The following is a 13,614-nucleotide window of genomic DNA, read 5'->3' on the forward strand; positions in this document are numbered from 1 at the left end:
TCTCTCTCTCTCTCTCTCTCTCTCTCTCTCTCTGTCTGTGTCTAAAGGGAGACGAGGACAGGGAGTCAATTTAACCAATATATTTCCAATTCGCAGTGAGTCACTTCCCAACTGTTGCTTATAAAAGATGTGAAGATTTGAGTTGTTATCTGTTGAATATCCTATGTTTTATATCATTCTCTCCCGCTGTCTGTGTTTAGATCACTATTCATTAAGATTGGTAAATAATGTTATTTTCAGCCACAGGGTCTGTTTTTTTTTTTAATGACCACAAGGGCTGTGCAACTGGAACAGCTGATCAAACTGAGGAGATTGGTCAAATCCAAAATATCAGAACCACTGGAAGGGACAGTGGAGGCTAAAGCATCCCAGCTAAACTGGTTTAGGGGCAGTACTTCAGGTTTAGACCAATTCAACTTCAACTACCTTAAAATCAACCAATTATTTTTAATGAGCTCAAGAACAGGTGATAATGATTTATCAGGGTGTCGAGCATTCAGTAAAATATTAGCTGCATCTAAACTTATTTTATGATGTATGTTTCCATGTAGTTTTTTCTTTTTAAATAGAATTAGCGACTGGTTAGATCGTTTCTGCAGAGCACAGTTACTGGTCTTACCAGTTGCCAAATTGATATGTAAAAACAGACATAGCAAACAACAACTAGTGACTTCAGCCTTCAAGTCCTCAACTAGAAGACCGTTTAAAACCAGCACAAGTAACCACCAGCCCCAAGCAGGACAAACCATTGTTAGTGTTATTTCCAACACCAAATTAAAACCCTATTTTATATCACTATATCATACTATATTCTGAATAATAATCCTTGTTTGGGATTAGTAATTGTGATAGCAGGGCTGTGATTATACATTGAAGAGGAACCTCCCAGCAGTGGGATGGGTGTGATTTATGTTTCCCTGAGGACTGTAGATGCGTGGCGGATCCGTGTGTCCCACCCAAACAGCTCCTAACAGGAAGCTGCAATCAGTTGGCTGAGGTGAGGAGTTGAGTGGGCCACACTGCAGCTCTGAACTGGGGTTGGCTCACTCCACTGTTATTTCCTCTCTTCAAATAGAAGGATGTGTCTTCTCTGCTGAAGCCATTACAGAGTGGGATTCCTGGAGAGGGGTGTGGGAGGGAGAGCAACCTTTCACCTCTGGAGTTTGACTCCAGGATGGAGCGGCACTCTGTTTCATGTTCTTAAAAATTATTTCAAAGTTGTTTGAAATACTAAATCGACAGACACTTAGAAATCCATTCAAATGTTAACAATTTACAATGAAAAAGTACATACCCTTTTATTATTTGCTGTACCCTTGCCGTTATGGTGTTTGTAATCATTCTGAGTGGACGCAGTCAAAATGCTTGTGTCTCCAGCCTTGAAGCAGAATGACTGGGAGTGGAACATTCACTGCCTTTTTTAACCCACTCAGACCCTTACTAACTAATCAACTTAGTATCCAAGAATAGAGAATGATCTCCTCTTTAAATATATGCAAAATATTTAAGAATCAATGCATCTCACAAGTGTAGTCGTACCCCAAAAATGTTAATTTTTTAGGAATGTAAGTTGAGTTGATATGCCACTCAGAACACAGTTGGGACTACTGTTCTTTATTTGACACTGTGGCAGTGCGATTGCCCTGCACAGTGGTAAATTAGTGTTGGTGTGGTTTATATGTGGGAATGGGCTTATTTTGTGTTGTTTTGGGACTTGATTAGTTTGATTGTATTATTGTTTACAGACGGGCGCTCGATTGAGACTTGCTGCCTGCTATGCTTGGTTGAGGGAAGGGCAGTAAGTGATTGGCTGTGCTGGTATTCAATCAGCACGTGGGTGGGTCTCGACCGAGTGTCCATCGGTTGAAAAACATCCGCGGGAGATTGCTCGGGGCTGCTGCAAGGCCTGCCGTTTCACGGCACCTTTTGAGTTATAGTTTGGAGTATTGTGTTTTATTTTGCACTTTTTGTACAGTTTGCTGTATTGGTCCTCTGTGGGTTACCATCGCTGGTAACGTCACATGACCGCCTTTATTTTACTTTCGTTTTATGTTTTTGTTAATAAATCCTGCGCGCCTGTGCCGGCGTTTCAACACCACCTATGTCTCTCTGTATGCTTGAACAGCGGCTACCCACACGCGTGACTTGAGGAAGACCCTGTCACAGACACCAAAACATGTTTCTGCAGTGGTGTCTGCCAAGACTGGTACACCATTCAATGTGATTTAATTCTTGGCAGTCACCATCATAGAAACATACAGCTAGTTTCACATACCATGATTATTGCTAATATTGGACTATGTAATGCTCGTGTAGGTCAGGTAATCCAAGATCAGTGCTAACCATGGTTTGTGAAACCAGCTGATAGTGTTGTGGGGTATATTTAGGGAACAATTGCTCCATATAGTCATTATATTACAGTATATATGAGGTACCAATACAGCTGAGGGAAGGATTTTTATTTCAAATCTTTTGCATATATTTAATGAGGAAACAATGATCTATTCAGGGATACCAAGACATTTAGTGATAGGTCTGAGTGTGATAAACGAGACAGTCAATGTCCCACCCCAGTCATTCTGCTTCAAGGCTAGTCACACCATCTTTTTATTTTTTATTTAGACTCTCCAATTATTTTACCCCCGGTTTTCTCCCAGTTTGCAATGCACAATTATTATTATTATTTTTCTCCTTCACTGCGGTGATTCCCCACACAGCTCAGGGACCTGGGGCTCAGTGGGCGTCCTCCAATCCCACGAGCCAATTGGAGTCTTTTTACACTGTGGAACTCGAGAGCGGATCTCCACAGGCTATCGGCCTCTGGAGGACAAAGACCAGCACAAGCTCACTCGGCTCCTGGCCTGTAGGGGTCACCGCAGAGTGGTGAGGAGAAACAGTCTAAGTCGGATCCCACTTCTGGGAAAGCCAATGCACTCCCCCAGAGTCCCCAGCGAAGACCGGCTGCCTCGCACAACCAGGATTTGAACATGCAATCTCTGGTTGTTTGACTCACCCTAAACGCCACGCGGCAGTGCTTTTACTAGGTCAGCCTTTGGGGGATCCCCACACCATCTTTTTGACCACCAGTGTATATTTTTGATATTTGCTTTTTTTGTTGCTAAAGCTGGTATTTTCTGAGCTGAAAGCTGAAAACTTGAAGGAAAAACAAACCAACTTCAAGCCCACTCAAGGGTTAACCTGTTTTATAGACCTTAACACACCGTGCTAATGAAGTGAATGAAGCATGGAATCCGAGCGCCAATGCAACTCTAAAAGCAATCTGGAAATGGCAATGCATTCAGCAGCAAAACGAAAAGCATGGACTTCACTTCCTGTGTTGCCACGGTGACCTGAAGCTAAGCCAAAGCCTACAAGCCTGGGCCTAGGAGACGGTGTGCAATCACAAACCTGTGGTATAGCTGTGAACTGGTGTCATGGCAACAAGTGAAAGGAGGAGAGGCTTGATGACCCAGAGAGAACTTCAGCAAACACAGCTGGCCCTCAGACTTAGTTGGTTGCTGTTGAAAAAGACTAATACGCTAATACCTTCATGTTTGTTTAGGGGATGTCTATAATCTCCCAGTGCTGTCTAACACTGATGTAAGAATTTTTTTACCCTCATAAAAATAAATGTAACCCTCTGAAGTTACACAATCCCACGATAATGTTCAGGTTTATGCTAAAATATGATTACTGAGTTACTGGCTATATTATTCCCTATGTGCATAGTAAATGTATTCAATGGGCAATTTTCCCACAGCGGAAAAACAGGTCCACTGTTTACTGCTGCTGCCAAACTTTCTTATTTTCTGAAAGAGCTGTTAAAGCGAGTCACTTTATTCCAACACTGGCTTTTTCAAACTGCACTTTTCCAGTACTGTATCAGTTCTACCAAATAATCAGCACATTTAAGATCTTGGAGGATGTGGCTTATTCCATTATATACAAGTTTTCCTAACATATCACAGTATGCATTCTACCAAACATCATGAAGTAAAGCCTATAATATAAAATATTATATACAACAGCTTAATTTGTGGATTATGAGGAACCACAGAATGATTGGGACAGAGTGCTAATGTTGTTCCTATCATACTGGCATCCCAGGAATTTATGAAAATATGCACAAAATGTAGAACACTATAATTGCTAAGGGTCTGGCACTTTTCTTTCTTTTAAGAAGATTTGAATGTGTGTCTTTTTGCACTATTATTTTAAGAAAGGATTTTGCCATTTTTACTCTGACACCTTTTACAGCAATTTGAAATGTCTTTGCATTCCTGTTTAAAACAATGATGTATCAATTAATACCCTGACGTTCATTTCGACCAGAAGTCTTTATTAATGTTGGCACAGGGAGCCATTTTGAAACTTTGTGTTTTAAAGTTTTGGATAAGCAACCAAAAATAAAAAGATTTTAAATAAGTTGTTTTCAAATTGCACAGCGTCAGTGTGTTAGGTCTGTTGAAAAGCAACTGGGAACCCTTGGGTTCACATATTGTAGAAGTCTATACACAGGATCAGGTCTTTACCTCCAAGCAGCGGCTTAGTTAATCAAGCTCTGGATCTGTGACTGAGCTGCAGGCAGGACACAAATCACTATGGACATGCTGCAGTGGTTTAATCCTGAAACTGGGACACAACTTGACATTCCCATACAGTCTCCCTGGAGTTGCCACACTGGCAGGTATGTGATAACAATCTCCAGAATGCCTTTGCACCGTATTTCTTAGATATCTGGCTTTCCCATTTTTCCAGTTAGTCCGGTCTAACTGCTTTGCTGCTGCTAGAGTAGGATTAAGCAAAGGGTAGGATTTCATCAATTTACTACTGCAGTACAGCTAAAATAGACAGACAATTCAACCAATTTCTAATGGAACACTTGAATATATGTAGAACAACTGGGGATGTTGCTAATGTTAATAAACTAACTGTCAAACTAAATTAACACAGCACCCCTACACACGTTAAAAAATGAAGCAGTAGCGGCGGCTCTAGATTAATAATATCTGTACAGGAGCAATATTCAACACATGCACAAAACTATTTAACAGAATGGTGAAGCAACTCACAAGAACAGAAAACACCAAATTTCTTGGTTTGTGTCTGATTCAGATTTTTTTCAGGAGCTTAAACAATTTCCAACTTTTTGTAGCGATGAGGTGCACCCGCGGAAATCAGAATACAAAACTAGGCAATGATATGATGGCGGTTCTGGAAAGATTGAATAAACCAGTCAGTGTGCCTCAAGACACTCTCGTGATGACAAGTCACAGTCGAAAAGATTGAATGAGAGTTATTTGATGATGAGTTATCAGGTCACAAAACAGTACTATCTCAGCTGTGAATGAATGGCTAGCGGTGTCAAAAAGGTGTTCTTTTAAGCGAAGTTCCTGTTCCTTTCGGCAGAGCATTTACAAAGAGAAAAATCTGTTTCACCACAAGGGTGCTCTCTTAGACGAAGTGTTCTCTTAGGAGGCGTTCCTATACATGGAGACTACTGTATATATGAATACATATTCACTGCTGTGCAAAAGTCTTAGACATTTTTCTACTCTGATGCATTATGAGCATCAACAGTTTACTCAAAGCCTCCACTATTGTTTTCTACTATTCTAACACTCTTGACTTGCATAAAGAAGGAAAAACATTGAGTGAAATAGCTTGCATCACTTGATTTTTAAGGTGTGGTGTGCGAAGCAAAATCAACAAGTACAGAGAAACATCATGTCTAATTGACAAATCCAGGACTGGAAGACCCACAAAGCTGTCTAACAAGAATGAGCAATACTTGGAGATAATATTCTTAAGGAATAGCATGAAGACGAGCGTTGAATTGACAACGGACCTGGTAGAAGGCACAGGTGTCGTTGTCCATCCATCAACAGTTCCAAAGCATCTTTGACATTGTTCCATAGTCCAATTTCTGTGTTCTGCATATTTTAGCCTTGTAGTCTTGTTCCCCTTTCTTAACAGAGGTATTCTTACTGCAACACATCCTTTAATTCCTGATTTCAAGAGTGACCTTGTTTTTATGGGCTACGACACCTGTGCCTTCTGCCAGTTCTGTTGTCAATGCAAAGCTTGTTGGTGGAAAATAACAATTTATTTTTAAATTTGCAGCTAAAACAAGAACAACACGTCTGTTACATTCCTTCTGTTTCTTTATTTTCTGTTCATTTGAACTTTAATCACAACTGTGAAAGAATAATCGCTGTTTCAGGAATATGTTTATAATACATGATATAAAATACATTTAAAAACTGGAGAATGATACAGTAGTGTACAAATTTATTAGAACACCCCATTTGTAGTTTTTATTTGTTGCGCATATGAAATCAAACCACTGAACTGAAAATCTTGGAAAATAAGCAATTTGGTGATTGTCTAATTTAATTGATGACTTTAATTGGCCCCACATGCAATTCATTTAAAAGAGTAAAAGAAAATGAACACATAGCCACAAATGGTAAAAGGCATGAGACTTTTTAGAAGTTGTTTAAGATGCCTAATTAAAGCACAAAGTGGCTATCGTTTCTCACACTGAGAGGTTTTCATACAGGTTGATATATAAAGGATGTCTTTTTGACATTGGTTGGTATGACAATGATAGTGTATATTCTGCTGCCACCTGCTGGCCAAGCACCGCATTTACACCAGTAACAACATTTGTGCCAATGCTGTACATCCACAGCATTTTTAACCAGACCAAAGGCAAAGCATCAAATAGTTATGTCCTGTCTTTACTTCGCAAAGGAAACTATGGCATGTTATCCCTCAACCCTCATACTTTAATGGAACCAAAGCTTTAAAATCCATTTAACACCCATAATTATCTATTACTATTTATAATGTTAAGTGGCTTCCTATTTGCAGTTGGTGACCTGAGTACTATAGAATTACTTTCACATCCCCAGCTGCTAGATCAGTCACAGCCCGGGTTAGAGTGATGTCTTCAGGCAGAAAAAAACTCTGTTTGCCATGCATGGTGTATTTTATATATATATATATATATATATATATATATATATATATATATATATATATATATATATATATAATATATATAGCAATCTAGATTAACACAGACAGGCACAATCACACAGGCGGAGAGCAGGTACAAACCCAGGACCCCTCACACTGAAGCATAGCGCAGTTACCGCTGTACAAAAAAGCCGGCTCCTTTGCAAGGAGCGTATATCAGTGCATGCTAGACTCTCCCCTGCCAGCCTCAAGTCTGCCCTGGACTTGCTCACCAGGCTACAGTCCCCAGAAGTGTCAATTTAACTCCATTATTTGACCCCTAGTTCAGGATAGTGTACAATGAAGTGCAAGCTACTAAAGTGTTAATGTAAATCAGTTTCACATTTTTATTTGCACATACACCAACCCTAAGCTCTCCCACACTGTCTGCATGACCACAAAGAGAATACCCAGGTGAGGAAGATTAAGTGTTAGTAATACATGTGCATGAATTCATTGGTTTCTGTTTTCTACAGCTTCTTATTATTGATGTTCTTGTCAAACATAACAACAGGGAACCTTTGAGGAACAGCCAGGAGGCATCATAAAATTTAATCGCAGGGAAGACGATTTATTTGGCACATGGAGGTACAGGGATTAGTGCACTAAATGCCTTCAAACTACTGTGTGTCAGTCTACAGTTACACAGTTAGGATTAATTTGATTATTAGTCTCACCTTGAACACCTGTTCAGGCTTCCCTGTAATGAAAACGTCTCATTAGCAGCAGCAATGAACTCATCCAATGGGTATAAAAGTTGAGACTAATAATCGTGAAACCATATTTCTTACACCTTTGAAAGCATGTTGTATAGCAGAAGTCTGGTGAATCCCATCTATTATTTCCAGATTTGTAGGGTAAAAACAGTTATGGGACAGGCAGCTTACACAGGCACATTGCCCGCTACATATATTGGTTTCTCGGAATAGATCTGGTTAGAAAATAATCAAGTAACATATCAAATCTCCTGGCTACACCTGCTTCTATATGATTACACAAAGCAGATCTAATATAATGTGTGCAACTGCACAAGGAAAAATACTAATAGCTCTAATTTTGAATTTACAGTTGTTCAAACGCTGTAGCACTAAGGGCCTCATTTATGAAAGCACTAAATTTAAAGTTAGTGCACATTTAAAGTTGTGTACCTAATGTGAGTGATAAATATGCATTTACTGCCCCATTTACTAACAGAGAATGCATTTATTTATGTGCACACTGTTTGGCTTATTTACATGCCATAGTGCACACTAAATTTAGTGCGAGAAGTAATTTAATGCAAATGATAATGTCTGAGACTGCACTTGACCACCTTCATCTAATAACCCTCAGCAGTCACAGTAGCTGTTTATGAAGGTGGAGCTGGCTTACACTGACCGAAAATGTGCGACCAACTGGAAGGTCACATTTTTTTATGACTGGGTGAGTAAGAGTAACACAAATACAGACTTGGATTACAGTCTAATTAGAATCACCTTTAAACATATTAAATGTGTCTTATTTTCTATTTTTTAGCTGCACAAAGCAATGTATTTTGAGTTTACTGGTAATGAAAGAAGCTATGGAGTCTCAATGAAAGGTTTTTTCTGAAAATGAGAAGAAAAATGAAAATGCTGTGGATGTATATGCCCTGAAAAAAGATATATTTTTCTAACGTCAGTCTCGTAACATGGTTGCTGAGCGTATTACCAGAGTGGTAGGTAATACTAACTTTAATGTTGCTGAAGAGCTTTTAAGTTTAAGCATGAACAACGCAACCACAGGAATGGACTTTTTAACTTCAAGAAACCATAGGAAGTGTAGAATTACCTTGGAAGAAACTAACTGGGATTTCAACAGATATGACTGGGCAAAAGAGTGGACTGGCTAGCAGAGTGCTGGAAAAAACTAAAGAAAGAAATGCAGAAGTACTAATAATCTTAAACAGCGCTCTGCATCAACAAGCATTATGTGGAAAATTGCAGAATTAGAACGTGTAATGAGCATTGTTATCAAGTGTTCCAGAAAAGAAGTCAAATGTCCCGACAGAAGTCATAAAAAGGTACATTTCATAGTGGTACTGGGGCCCATTTCATCAGCACTGTGTATGCGATGTTCTTGTGACGTGCTTGCGAGATCGCACAGGACTGCGATGCTTGTGTTTCATCAAGCACATCGTAACCAGGTTGCTTGCAGCTGCTCTGTCTGCGATCTGCAAGCTGTCATTAAGTGTTTCATTTAGAAGTCACCCGATTGGAGGTAGAAAAGAGGCCTGGCTGTGGAAAGACACCGTTTAGAGGTGGAGAAGACTGGAATTAGAAGAGATGGAGTTTATCTTTGTGAAAGAGACAATTGCCAGTCAGAAAGAAAGAGCAACAAGTTTCATTTATTACAACTTGTAAAGTTTTGTTATAACTACTATGTTTTGTTAGTTAATAGTATTTCCTGTTGTTTTTACTGTAAACTGCACTTTATATGTTCATGTTTTTACTGTTTAAAAGCACTTAATCTTTCTAGGTTTTTACTGTCTAATTGCACATTTTATTTTTATTTTGTTCCAGTGTAAGTTACTGCATTTTGTTATTTATTGTGAACTGTTGTGTTCTGTTTGTTCAATACATTTTAATATAATTTTTAAAAAAAAATTAAGTAAACTGAAAAAATAATGTTTTATTTGTACTGTTGTGTACATAATATAAATACATTGCAACAATTAACATATTAAGCCTAACGATTAGAAATAAACTAACATATTTGCATCAAAATTTTACTCTAAGACACATCAAATAAGAAGAGGAAGAACAACAGCAACAACACTACTACTTCAAAAACTATTATTGATGATGATAATAATAATAATAATAATAATAATAATAATAATAATAATAATAATAATAATAATAATAATAATAATAATAAAGAAACACACAAAAAGAACAAACTATGTGGTGTGGGGATATTGATGCAAGTGGAATGATTTTTTGTTTGTTTGTTTTTATTTTCCTTAGGTCCCAAATCTGTGTCTAATGAGGGTGGACCTATCGTTTATTCCAAGCACAGTGTCATTATGCTGGAACTTCATCATCATCACTGTCTGACATCTCTTCTGCCTCAGGTAAGGGGATGTTCTTTGACAGACAGATGTTGAGCAGAGTTAGACACAAGGCTGTTATTATGACTGCTCTTTGCTCTATAGACACTCTCCTGATTTGTGAAGGCATTGAAATCTCATCTTTAAGATACCAAAGGATTTTTCTTGTCATCTCGGTGCTCTTGGAAGGGCGTAACACTGGTGTCTACAGCCATGGCTGTAGAGGATACCTAAAACACAACCAAATCATGTGAACATATATGATTGTGATTTTAAAAATAGCAATACTCTATTAAATGTCCATTTATTTTTCTAAAAAATACCAATGAAATCAAAGAAAAATTCATTTTTCTCGTGGGCAGTGGCCATGTGATATTGTACCGTTTATATGTATATTGTAAACGAGTTGACAGTTGTTTGTTTATCAAAATCAACTTCATCTTTCATTGTTAATAAACAAAGTTTTATATAACATACAAATGATTTATTTACTAACATGGTTAAAAATATTTTAATAATTGTGAATAAAGAAAAACAGGCACATAATAAATCTTAAACGTATTTCTGTAGCAAAATAACCAAATAAACATACCTAGAGGATGAGATCAAATAAAAGCAGCTTACCCGCTGTCTCCCAAGAGCAATGCAACGCTTTTTTCACTACTGGCAAACCCTTCTGAAATGTTGAAGTTCACCCAGATGATTTACGGTGCAAAATCAGGATTAAATTAAATGGCCCTTGCTGTCAGTTTGACACCAAGTTTGACATACATGAGTTTGAATCAAACGAATCCAGTCAGTAAAAAGAATTGAACTGCACATCACTAGTTTTCAAACCAGAAGAATAGGTTTAAATAGCGTGCCTATCACTGGTTAAAGCCTGGTGTCCATGCAAACTAATTATCGCTCACTTTAAAGCATGCACTAAAATTAACGCCCGTTAGTAAATACCATGTAAATACAGCTCATCTCATTATTCTGAGCTGGATGCTCATTTAAATACATCAGCTGGCATTACCATACAAATCACATATTAATTCTGATTACCATAGCGTGAAGCACTAAATGTAGCATGCACCAGTATGCCAAGTATCCCACGTGATAATGAGTACAATTGAAATAGTAAATATGGAAATCATTAACGTGCACACCAATGGCAATTATTGTGCACCATAATGATTAGTGCCCTTTCGTAACTAAGTTACTAAGTTACTAACTAAGCACAATTTGTCTTAAAGCCTAAAATGTAAGTAAAAAAGTCAACTAAAAATTTACAAGGAACAGTACCTTAACATGAATTGTCTATTTGAATTTCACTCATCCTGATAAGATGCTATGCGCACAAGAAAGAAACTGAAAACAGCATGTGGTATTCAGACGTTGTTACTGTACTGTACTATTCTCTTTGAAATAATACAAATAACATAAGGAATATTTCAAATGTGTGAGAAGAAACTCTGAACAGTGACCACATAATGAAAATAAACTCCAGGGATCCAGGGATTGGCGGTTGACCTTTGCTGTTTGTTTTCAAGCGCTGACTGGGGCCGGGTGGACTGAGCTGGAACCTCCTGCAGGATTGTAACAGGCTGCGAGTCTGCAGACTGACAGCCTCTCCGGACCGATCGTGGCGAGCCGCGGCTCGGGGCTCTGACCTTTGCTGAGACGTTCGGTGGAGGGACAGGTAAACCAGACGCAGACATTTAGCTCAGGGACAAAGTTCACCTTTACAGAGTTAGCCCTGTGTCAGCTCTGATTCCTCCGCGTTTAAACGCTGTGCCACTAGGCAGCTTGCTCTCTGATAATGAGTCCTGACCAGACCAGCGAGTATTTTTTAAAGTTGTGCTCATTACTGTGTCTATAACGCCTACAGCTAAGGAGAGTGAAGCACCTAACAAGGTTTTTGTGCCTCTAGCTTATGATTGTTTGTTTTTCTCTTTTCAAATGATTTTTTATGGGCTTGCTTGGTTTTAAAGTCACAGCCAACATTTTTTTTAGATACAGTACATTTATAAAAAGATAATGTAGATTGAAAAATTGAAAAATAGGTGACTGATTTACTCAGGTTTTTATTTCTTGTTTGGCTATAGCAGATAATAAATGGCATTTATAACCCACTAACTGGTCTATCAACAATGTTTGTTTTCTAGCATGCTGTTGATATGTATTGGCAAATCTAACAAAAAAAAATCTTCAACATTAATGTATCCACTTATAATATCCCGCAAAGGTGCATTTCCCCAGAAACAGGAAAATAGTGCAGGCCCCTATATATATTTTATATATATATATATATATATATATATATATATATATATATATATATATATATATATATATATATATATATACATACACACACATTGCCTATAGTAAGTAGTCATCCCCCTTGGACCTTTTCAGTTTTGATGCATTTAAATGGGATTTTTTTCCCCCTTTGATATACACAACATACTCAACACTTTCAAGAGGCAAGAGCATAACAACAGTTAATGAAAAATAGAAAAACTGAAATGTCATGGTTAGAAAAATATTCACCCCCCTGAGTCAATACTTGGTAGAACCACCTTAGTCTAATGGACTAAGTCTCTACCAGGTTTGCACATCAGGATCGTACAATATTCGTCCATTCTTCTTGGCAAAATTATTTAAGCTCTGTCTAGTTGGATGGGGATCGTTGGTGGACAGCAATCTTCAAGTCTTGCCACAGATTCTCAATTGGATTCAAGTCCAGGCTTTGACTGGGCCACTCTAGGGCATTCACTTTCTTGTTTTTAAGCCACTCCATTGTTGCTTTGACTGTGTGCTTAGGGTCATTGTCCTGCTGAAAGGTAAATCTCCATCCCAGTCTTAGGTCTTTTGCAGACTGAAGTGGGTTTTCCTCAAGGATTTGCCTGTATTTAGCTCCATCCATTTTGCCCTCTACCCTGACAAGCTTCCCAGTCCCTGTCAATGAAAAGCATCCCCATAGTATGATGCTGCCAACACCATGCTTCACAGTAGGGATGGTGTTACCTGGGTGTTGTGCTGTGTTGGGTTTGCGCCAGACATAACGCTTTGCATTCTGGGTGGTGCCGTATACCTTCCACTTCTTAATGATTGACTTTACTGTGCTCCAAGGGATATTCAATGAGTTTGAAATCTTTTTATACCCCTCCCCTGATTTGTGCCTTCCCATAATCCCGGAGTCGTTTTGAAAGGTCCTTTGCATCATGGTAGTATATTTGCTTTGAATGCACTACCCACTGTGGGACCTTACAGAGACAGGTGTATGTAATCTAAAATCATGTGAACTACTTTTATTGCACACAGATGGACTCCATTTAACTTATTGTGTGAATTCTGAAGGCAATTGGTTGCACCTGAGCTTATTTAGGAGTGTCACAGCAAAGGGGGTGAATACTTATCTAATGAAGACTTTTCAGGTCTTTAATTTTAATTGATTTGTTTTTTTCACCACTCTTCTTCTGAAGCCATTCTTTTGTAGATCTGCTTGTATGTTTAGGATCATTGTCTTGCTG

Source organism: Polyodon spathula, chromosome 26, assembly GCF_017654505.1.
Source record: "Polyodon spathula isolate WHYD16114869_AA chromosome 26, ASM1765450v1, whole genome shotgun sequence".
Taxonomy (NCBI): domain Eukaryota; kingdom Metazoa; phylum Chordata; class Actinopteri; order Acipenseriformes; family Polyodontidae; genus Polyodon; species Polyodon spathula.